Here is an 11151-nt window from a genome sequence, read left to right on the forward strand (position 1 = left end):
GTTTGGCTCGCCTCGCTGCTAAACTGCAGGAGTACCAGTGTGAAGTTGTCTATGTTCCAGGACGGCTTAATGTACATGCAGACTGCATGTCACGCCTTCCTGTCAAAGAAATTTCCAATACGGTTATTTCTGATGAATGTGATGTTGCTTTCTCTCTCTCTGATGTTAATTTAATTTGTGGTAAAGGTTTAGAAAATTCCATCACTGAAAGTGTTTGGTCTGATGCCATGCGTAACGATGAGGTTCTTACCAAAGTTAAGTCTTACTTGAGTGCTGGTTGGCCTGAAGAGCGGAAGTTGTGTGGTGATTTAGCTTCATTCTACAAAGTAAAAGATGAACTATCAGCAATCGATGACATGGTCTACAGAGATGACAAAATTGTCCCACCCCTCAACGTCCGTGAAACCATTTGTAAGTTGGCCCATGAAGGTCACATGGGGATGTCCACCACTAAAAGAAGAATCGGAGAGTATTATTGGTGGCCTAGTTTAGACGCCATGGTGGATAGGTGGGTAAGGAATTGCTCCCCATGTTCTTTAAGCGACAAATCTGTGAAACCCATTTCTTCTGGGTTTTCTCCCATCGAATTTGTTTGTGGACCTTGGAGGAAGTTAGGTATTGACATCATCGGTCCTTTTAATTACCAGTCAGGAAAAGATATGTTTGATGTAGTACTTGTGGATTACTTCTCCAAGTGGCCCGAGCTCAAAATTGTTGATAAAGTTAATTCTGAAGTCGTTGTTGAATTTCTAAACGAAGTATTCTGTAGAGAAGGTCTACCTGAAGAAATTGTTTCTGACAACGGACCGCAGTTTATTAGTGAAGTTTTTTCTGCTTTTCTTGATACTTGTGGCATTCTCCACAAAAGGGTTTCTAATTATTCTCCCCAATCTAATGGCCAGGTAGAACGCTTTAACAGAGTAATTAAAGAGTCCTGCCAGTTGGCTCTACGGAGCGGTTTAAAATGGAAAAAAGCTCTACAGGCCACTTTGTTTACCTATCGTATGTCCCCCAACTCTGTTACTGGTTTGTCCCCTTTTGAAATGTTGCGTTGCAGGAAACCTGGTACCAAAATTTTCCCTTGGTGGTTGAAGTCAAAAGACTCTGGGTATTTAGAATTGGATATGAATAGAATTAGAGACCGTGTTGGTAAATACCAAAACAAAATGGTTAGGAACTCTTCCCCCAAATTTGTTTCGCCCAAAATTTCAGTTGGTGACTTAGTCAGAGTGAAGTTTGGCGGCATCATCCCCAAAGGCATTTCCAAGTGGTCTTCGCCTGTCAAGGTGACAGAGGTTTTTAGCAAAGCTGTCAGGGTTGAGGGTGGTAAGATATGGAATTTTAGGCGTGTCTCTGTTTGCAAGTCAAATGTTATGAATGAGAGACTCGTCCATTCTGATCCCAATCCATCTGATTCTAGTTTTCAAGGTTCCCATGAAGCTTTTGATAATCTGCATTTTTCCCAAGCTCCCCTTCCCCAAAATCGTACAAACAATATTCCTTTTCAGACTGTCCTATCCAACACTCATGATGTTGAGTCTCAAAATTCTCATGATACTGTTTCTCAAGATACTTTTGATGTTGTTTCTCAAAATTTTGCTTCTCAGGCATGTTCTCCCCAGCCTGCCAATTTACGCTGTAGTTCTCGTGTAAAGCATGTTCCTGTAAAGCTAAAAGATTACGTTTGCTCTTAATGTTTCAAAAAAAATAATTTTTTTTCTTTTTCTCTTTCTTTCAATTTCTATTGTAAGGTTTATTGTGTTTTTTTTTTTTGTTTTTGTTTTTCGGTGGGAGGTGTGTAGTATTCCTATTTGATGTCATTTCTAGAACCATTGATGTCACTTAGAATGCTGCTGTGTCTAGAGCTCATTCTGCTGTGAGCTGCTCCTGTGTTAACTGCCTGTTTCTACTTGTGGATGTCAAGTTGTCATTCCTACAATAAAAGCTGTTACTCCAAACCTACGCTTGGATTCAATTACTACAACCACCCTAAAACTCACCAGCATAGGGCACTCACCACCCTAAAACAAACTCCACGGGGTACTCATCACCCGAAAAACTCACCAGCATAGGGTACTTATCACACTAATAAAATAAACTGCACGGGGTACTCACCACCCCAAAACTCACTACCGTAAGGCACTAACCACCCTAAATACACTGCACTGGTGCACTAACTACCCTAAACCAACTACATGGGATACTCAACACCCCAGAAACACACCAACATAGAGCACTCACCACCCTAAAATAAACCTCATGGGATACTCACCACCCCAAAACTCACCAACATAGGGCACTCACCACCCTAAAACAAACTGCACATGGTGCTCACCGCCCCAAAACTCACCACCATAGAGCTCTAACCACCCTAAATACACTGTAATGGGGTACTCACCACCCTAAAAACAAACTGCACGGGGGTACTCACCACCCTGCACTTGGGCACTCACCACCCTAAATCAAACTGCACGGGGTACTCACCACCCCAAAACTCACCACCATGTGGCACTAAATACACTGCACTGGGGCACTCACCACCCTAAAAACAATCTGCACGGGGTACTCACCACCTCGCATTGGGCACTCACAACCCTAAAACAAACTGCACGGGGTACTTACCATCCCAAAACTCACCACCATGTGGCACTAACCCCTTAAATACACCGCATTGGGGCACTTGCTACTCCACAAACTTACCGCACTGGGGCACTAACTGCCCTAAAACAAACTCCACGGGATACTCACCACCCCAAAATCTCACCAGCATAGGGCACTCACCACCCTAAAACAAGCAGCATGGGGTACTCACCACCCCAAAACTCACCACCATAGGGCACTAACCACCCTAAATACACCGCAATGGGGCACTCACCACCCTGAACAAACTGCACGCGGTACTCACCACCCCAAAACTCACCACTATAGGGCACTAACCTCCCTAAATACACCGCACTGGGGCACTGACTACCCCACAAACTTATCACCATTCCCAAAACAAAACATAAACTGCACTGGGGCACTCACCAGCCCACAAACATTTCCCTTTTCTTACTAGCTCCCTCAAACATTTAGTTTTTTGTGAAAATTTCAGCACAAATTTCGAGTAATATTCCACTAAACCCATGAAGTATCTCAATGAGACTCTATCATGTGGCACTCTTGCATTTGCAATAGTGCTGACTAGGTTTTCTTTTGGTCTTATGCCTCCTTTAGTGACTAAATGTCCCAAATACTCCACCTCATGTGTTTTGAACTTGCATTTTTCCCTTTTTAACGTCAATCCAGCCTTTGCAATTCTTTCTAATACCACCTTGTCATCCAATAGCTGTTGTATTTTTTCTTTTACTTTCCCTCTTGATGCAATGGGAACTCTTCTGGCTATGTGCTTTACAGGGATCGTATTTTCTTTTAATTTGATCACATGCTGATTACTTCTTAACTTTCCTAGTCTTGGTTCAAATACACCACTAAACCTATCCAACACATCATCCAGATTGTCAGCATAACTTGCATTCACACTCATGACTGGACATTCCGCTGTGGGGTCTACTTTAATTCCCAAGTCAAATTGGTGCAGCCACCCTAAAATTGGTGGTCCTTCTTGTGCCACATAAACTTTCCCATGAGTTTCTCTTCCTTCAAACTTTATCTTTGCTTCCATGCAACCTACCACGTTAATATCATTCCCTTGATATGATTTAAGTTTCGCATCAGACCTAGATAATGTCCCACTCCCCCATGTCCTATCATAGATTTCTTGTGGCATGATGGTGTATAGTGAACCTGTATCCACCATCAATGAAACAATTTTCTCATTTATCTCAAAATTCGCCTCAGGTCGTATTCTTCTTCTCTCTACACCACCGACATCCATCACATCCACATCACCATCAACAATGACAACTCTATAAGTGGGTATTGAATCATTCACACATGCCACTTTCTCATACTGTTGTTTGCACATGCGTGCCAAGTGTCCCTTTTTACCACACTTAAGACAATCTTTCCCAACTGCATAACATTGTTTTGAATCCACCAAGTGGTATGTGCTCCCACATCTTAGACAATGTTTCTCGCCGTTTTTTCCTATTGTTCTCTTGAAATTCTTTTGAAACTTGTTTCCATTACTATGGTTGCTCTGAGTCTTGTTCTTTACTGCACATACACTTTCCCCATTCTCTTCCACAATTGAGACTTCCTTATTGTTGCTTGAACTTATTTTCATTTCCTTCATGCATTTTTCTGATTCCTCAACCACTTTTGCAATGGCAATAGCATCTTTTAATGTTTGATCACTCGAGGCCCACGGTCTTTCTTGCGTTTTTTTTTGCAATGACATTGAACTATTAATTGGTCACGAATCATTTCCTCCTGCATTGCACCAAATTGACACTTAGCCGATAGTTCTCTCAGCCTTGCAACAAACTCATCAATGCTTTCATTTTCTCTTTGGGGCCGAGTATAAAACTTATGCCGTCGCATAACCACATTTACATGCTTTTCAAACCTCTTTTCTAGCTTCATGACTGCTTCTTTATATACATCATCCAAATCCTCTCCGTTGCATAGCCACATTTACATGCTTTGCAAACCTCTTTTCTAGCTTCATGACAGCTTCTTTATATACATCATCCAAATCCTCTCCATCCGGCAGGTATTTGAAAATATGGTGCCCTTCTTTTCCTAAATTACCTAACAGTAATGCTTTCTTTCTTGCAGCTGGGAATTTGGTACCATCCAAGGCCACTAAATAGTTCTCGAAGCAGTCTATCCAATCCTCCCATTCAATATTAGGCTCACCTGGAGACATCAAGAAAGCTGTTGGAATTACTATTGAAGTACTTACATCCATTATATGGCTTGCACTACAACTTTCCAGCAGTAGGTGACAGCACAGTCCTAGAGTGCTTGTTAGGAGTATTCACAACTAACCAATGAGAACGTAGATAACAGAATCTTCTTTTGTGAACTGGTTTTACTTCCTTGTGATGGAGAAGGATGAGTTTTCAACTGCTTACACCCTTGAACCACGTAACATATAAATATAACAAATAGTCCCATTTCAGCTGTTGTTTGCTGCTCCCTATTGTGCCTTCCCCCTCACCCCTCTTAGATTTATTCCTTGAGGTCTTCTTTCCTTTCATCTTTTGCGGGTCATCCAAAGAGGCGCTACTGTCTGAATCCAAAGGAACTTCACTGTTGGAAGATGAGCTCTCCGATCCGTCTGTTAAAGAGAAAAGCTTCTCCCCCCTGGCCACTCAGGGGATAGAATTCCTATCAGCTGATAGCTCAATTTCCCTGGTCCCAGCGGTGTGATTTCTATGAGTTTAACTCCTCTTAAGGCGGCCTCCTCTGCCCTCCCCCCACCCCCCTTGATCAGAGCCAAGGCAGCTTCCTGATTATGACTCGAAGTTGCGCTTACATTGTTGCTAGGGGGTAATTTCCATTTTCCATTGTCTCCAATATCATTCTTCCCGATTTGTCCTTTAGATACCACTTTGGGGGTTTTGTGTTTTGAGATCCCCTGCCCTTGCCTGAGGGCATCTTTACCTAAATCAATAAGGGGATCACCAACCTTCTTTTCCACTCCTGCCATAGGGGGGCAAGCCAAGAAGCAATAGTTGGTTGCATGGACTGACCCTCATGCAACCCGTTACTGGAAGAGCCTTTGGTAGTTGCTTTTTGGACCCACCAGGCTCCCGTTTGGCTCTGCTGTAGCACTCTCGCAGCTTGAGATCCTTGGTTGCGGCGGAAGCCACTCCAAAGCTTGCCCCGCCTGCTGTTATTGATCTGGCAGTCTGTGGCTTTGTGGTCTTCTCTCCGTGCCCCGTCATGGTTGACCTTACGCCTGCACCTCCGTTCCCGCTCGACCCCTTCCCAATCCTAGCACTGGTCCTTGATACTGGGGTCCTGATGCCGAGCAGCAGCCAGTGTCCACAGCAGCGAACCAACTCTGTGCGGCCGCCCTGCGAGATTCGCAACCTCCAGCTGCTGCTAATCGTAAGTCCACAGATCATTGACAGAGAGCGGGGTAGCGTGGACAGGCAGTAAGACTAAGCGATCACAATCTTTACTTGCTGATAGCATGTATGTTAAAAGTAATTATACATTTGTCAATGCAGTAACATTTAAGCAGTACTATTCCTTTGACTGTTTCAAAGACAGAGCTCTCAAGTTTAGAAAATTGTTAGGAGTAAGGTCTAATCAGCATACGTACTAATATCACAGGAAATTATGACACTCAAAATTTGGCATGAATGACAATACAGCAATTGCTATGAGTGAAATGATAAATGAGCAAATAGGTCTGGATTTGAAATGGTGATGTATGGCAATGTAACATTTTACAATTAGGTTTAGAGATATAGCAAATTGATACATGGTTTGGGAAACATAGCTGAGCCTGATGAGGAGAAGCCTGCTTCATTTCGATGGCCAGGTGATTTCTGCTGGAGTAGGAAGGAAACACAACCAGCTGGAGAACTTGCAGGCAACAACTTAGAGCTGGCATCAGGTCTTCAATGACTAAGGGCCATAAATTTCATAGTGGATGCAAGCCGTCTGACTCCTACCTCACAAGAGCCAAAACTGTAAGTATGTTGTAAAACAGAAAAGTATTACAGTGTGAACCCAGGGGAATCAGGGAAGAAAGACGTAGTAAGGTGAACTGATGTGTGATACTCCAACACCTCAATGGCACCGTATGGTCTAGAGGCTGTGATTCCCAACCCCTTAAGAACCACAGCCCACTTTTTATTACAACAAACTTTCATGAACCACCTAGCTATAATGGACATGAGGTGGGCAATATTTTATAATGTAATAAAGCATTGTTTGGTAGCGCATTGTTATTTAAAAACAGCGCATTTTCCATTGAAATGGTCACTACATTTTCACAGACATACAGTTTTACAGATACATATATATTGCTCAGAAATGATAATGTGTGGAAATCTTTTTTCAGTGAATATTTATTATTTGTCCGTCACCAAGTAAGGTGTCTTGATTTGTTTTGATCCTATTAAAATCTTTGTTTTCATCACATTTCAGTTCTACAAAAAAGGTGCTTTATTTTGCCTTCCTAACTGCTGAATGTGTATAGTTCACTTATAGGTATTTACGTTTTGTTGTGTGGTAGGAAAAAATGACATAAACTTCTGCTTTCCTTTTACACATCATGTACCCTAGCAGGATTGTCACATAATTCCCTTTATTTTTCTTTCTCTGGCTGCAAAGTGAGAGGTGTTTGTAAACCCAAGTCTCTGTGTTAAAAAAAGCAGTCCCAGAAGATATAACCTGACATTTAACCACTGTCTTTGAAGTGCAGCAAAGGTGACTTGATATATACAGAGGGGCAAATTTATCAAGACTTGTGTCGGCCTTCCATTACGTAGTGTGAGACAAGAAAGATGCAAGCAGTAAGTTAAATGAATCAAGAGAAGCAGGAGGCCAAATGCGTAGTTTTCGGTCAATTGCATGATGCAACTACTGTGCTAAATCTGGCTGCATCACTCAGGAAAATAATTTATGCAAGGGAGGCTCCTCACTACTGACCCTCCCTTTACAATCTGCTCCTTTCTCACGCCCGCTGCTTCGACCAATCCCAGAGCGGCTCTTTGTGAGGTCAGTATTCTCCAGCGACTGACCCTCCCTTCACAAAGTAATTCGAAAACGTATTTCTTTAACTTTTCTTAATGTAAATTTGTTAGTAACAACATAAAAACATTTGCTACTCTGTTGCATTAAATCAGGACAGATTATGACTTATTCCAAAACTCCTTCCACTTAGAGTAAAACCCCTATTTACCCTTCACTCAATCTCAGAATAACCTGTTACTCCTTCAGTGTCACCCAATTTGGGAAATAAGCTAAAGTTTCACCAGCTAACCACTTTTGCTACCATTCGCACTCTACCTTTACACAATATAATCCCTACTACAGCACTGCCAGCCCTCCATAGCTTTGCAGTGTTTACGAAAACAGACGAGTAACATCCTGCAGTATGGCTTCTATCACCACCCGCTATTCAATTCCCCGGGATGCCCAGGGAACCTCTGTACCTGTGCTTCTAGACAACATAAAACAAGACACTAACTTCTTTGTTAAACATAAATCAATTATTAATAATCGATACTGGTCACCAAACTAGTCAATAATAACCATCACCTTGCTACCAGAAAACTGATCCAGCGGTTCAACAACAACAGATACTCCACTATAATATACTCACCTGGGCCCATAAACTCACAGTACGTAAAACCTCTGGGGTCAAGTTTATAATTTCCACAGTGTTCATGATTAGTTATTTAATATTCCTAACTTTCATTTTACTGATCAAAAAGTTCTTTCCTCTGATCAATTGACCATTAGTTGAACTAGTTGATGGTGAAAATTACCATAAAACTAACTGTTCTTTTCTTCAATGTAAATACCCACAGCCTCAGGGACGTTTTAAAACGTTATCTAAATTACTGCAAGTTTGAGAGAGAAACCAGTTGAATGGTACAAACAAGTGGAAAGGTTTGTGAAAGTTTAGTTTCAAAGGTATTGTTTAAAGATTTGGATGGTTTATTTGACATTGTGCTTCCTGCTGATTCATGGACGGAGTGTAAGATTACAGTTGATTGGCCAAATGCAGAATATGCAAGAGATTCCAAAACAGGAGCTCCATCAGAGGAGGTGATGAAGAAATATCACCAAGTAATTACTTTCTTGAAAGGGAAAATTCCTCCTAAAGAGACAGAGTGGGTTAAGATAGATAGAAGAACTCAGGAGCTAAAAGAGTCTGTACATGTGTACTATGAAAGGTTATTATAGGTCTTTAAGCCGTATAGTGGATTTGAGAACATTGGTGATAAGGATATGGGAAATTTGTATATCAGTTTGTGTATGGTCTGAAACCAGAGATTAGTCAGATGATTCAACAGTATATGTTGTGCAGACAGAGTAAGACAATAGACAAAATATTAAAATATGCAAAGTATTGTGACAACGACATTGAGGCAAAACATAGAAAGCTATAAGAGAAAATGATGTGGACACAGGTGAAATTGGCAGAGCAGCAGGAAGCAAAATTAATTTCTCAGACTGATAATGAGATGAAAGATCAGAATCAAGGTGAACAAGTGTCGAGTGGTGGTAAAGGACAAGGACGAAGGGAGAGAGAGGAAGCAAGGAAGAAATTTCCTTGTCATGCATGTGGAAAGCTTGGACATTGGAAGAACGAGTGTAAGGTTGTCCAGAATAATAATGGGACAAATCAAAATTTAAATCCGCAGATACAGAATGAAGTGGCTGTGAAACAGCAGCAGCAGGTAGTTACTCCACAGTATCACTTGTCCAGCCTCCTACGCCAAAACATGTGAACATTTAAAAAGACAGTGAAACACCGGATTTCAAGGAGAAATTGGTAAGAACAACCCTGTGGTTTACAATATTTTTTGCAGAATGATAATGAATCGGACTATGCACAATGACGGTGCATGAGGTGGGAGGAAGAGGAGTGCATGCTTGGCTCATCCTTGCCAGTAGATCCATTTATTGATGGAAAAGTTGAAGGTAATGACATCCCTTTTCTGTTGGACACTGGTGCTATCCGGTCTACTGTGAGAACAGCAGACTTCGCAAACCTACCTCCTGGGGACAAAGTATCCAAGGTGAAAGTGCAGTTTAGGTCAAAAGAGTTAGAAAAGGTGATAATTGGCCCGTGGAGTAAAAAGATTAAGATATTACTTAAGGAAGTCAGAGAAGCAACCAGAACAAGTAAATGAAGTTTCAAGTCAAAGTAAATCCAAACAGCCAATAGCAAAATTTACTCGAAGAAGTCCAAGTCTGAGGACTCTGAACAGAAAATACAAATACAATTTTAGAAGAATTTGAAAATCTAGATTTTGGAGAAGAATCAGAGGAAGTGCGTGTTGAACAGATTGATGACAACAGGTTAAGACCACCTTAGAAATAAAGAGAGTAAATTGTGAATAAAGAAAGAAAAGAGAAAATAAATGTTCTCAGACCGAAAATGGCAGAAGTTAGAGTCACTGAACGACCGAAAGAAGTATTAAACAAAAGTGTTTAGGTTTTTGCCTATGTAGTATTTTACTGGTAGGATTAGTGTGGTTATTTCTAACAATGGGAGTACCTTTGTTAATGAAAACAAGCAACAAGAATAATACAATTACTAAAGAGAAAGGAGGTAGAATAAAGGGAATTAAAATAGAAATAGGGGTAGAAGATGAAAAAGACTATCATCATAATGAATCAGACACTGATTCGTCTTTAAATGTGTTTACTTAGTTGTTATTTCAGTATGTAAATACAATGGAAATGAGTGATTGTTATGTCTGTATGAAGTTACTGTCATCTGTATCAGAAGGGGTGACCTATCACCATATACCTTTAACAGATGGTGTGTCATGTAGCGCCTAATCAAGTTTATTTTATGTAACCGGAAAGCTTCAGTATTTTTATTCAAAATTTAGATGTAGATTTTTCAGAACTTCGCATTAGAAAGAATATGAATCCAGTACTTAGTAGTAAGGATGCACAGTTTATGGGTGAATTTTTCTTAACCATGAGTTCAATAGATATAGCGAGAAGCACATAGAGCTAACCTAACATGTAGTTTGCATGAAGTAGAAAATGAGTTTTTAAATCTAGTAGAAGAAAGGAGACAGAATTTAGTAAAGAAAGCTGCTGAACAGAAATCCCATGTACCTCCATGGGCCGAGAAAGAGGGAATTCATGCAAAGGGTGAGTCTCATGCTGCGATGTCCCTAGACTTTGTGAAAAGGGGAAAATTCTGCCTCCATAGGTTAAGGACAGATTATAGAACATTTTCATTGGTTCCAGTGAATGTCAACACAATTTCTTAATTTTAGGCGGATGGGGACTAAAAGGGGGGAACCGATCCTGTATTTCCAGGAGTTTATTATGTATGCGGGAATAATGCCTATTATAGATTACCTGCAAGATAGTACATGAGCTGTTATTTCGGAATAGTATTTACCATGTGGACAGAATCAATGGAATCAATGAAATATCTAATGGACTAAAACGGAGAAGAAGAGCTAGTTTTTCAGAAATAGTGGGATACATATTTGGTCCCTTGATACCCTCAGATGGAGTCATTCTAAATTCAAAGAAAATTTG

This window comes from Lissotriton helveticus, chromosome 3_2, assembly GCF_964261635.1.
Source record: "Lissotriton helveticus chromosome 3_2, aLisHel1.1, whole genome shotgun sequence".
Lineage (NCBI taxonomy): Eukaryota > Metazoa > Chordata > Amphibia > Caudata > Salamandridae > Lissotriton > Lissotriton helveticus.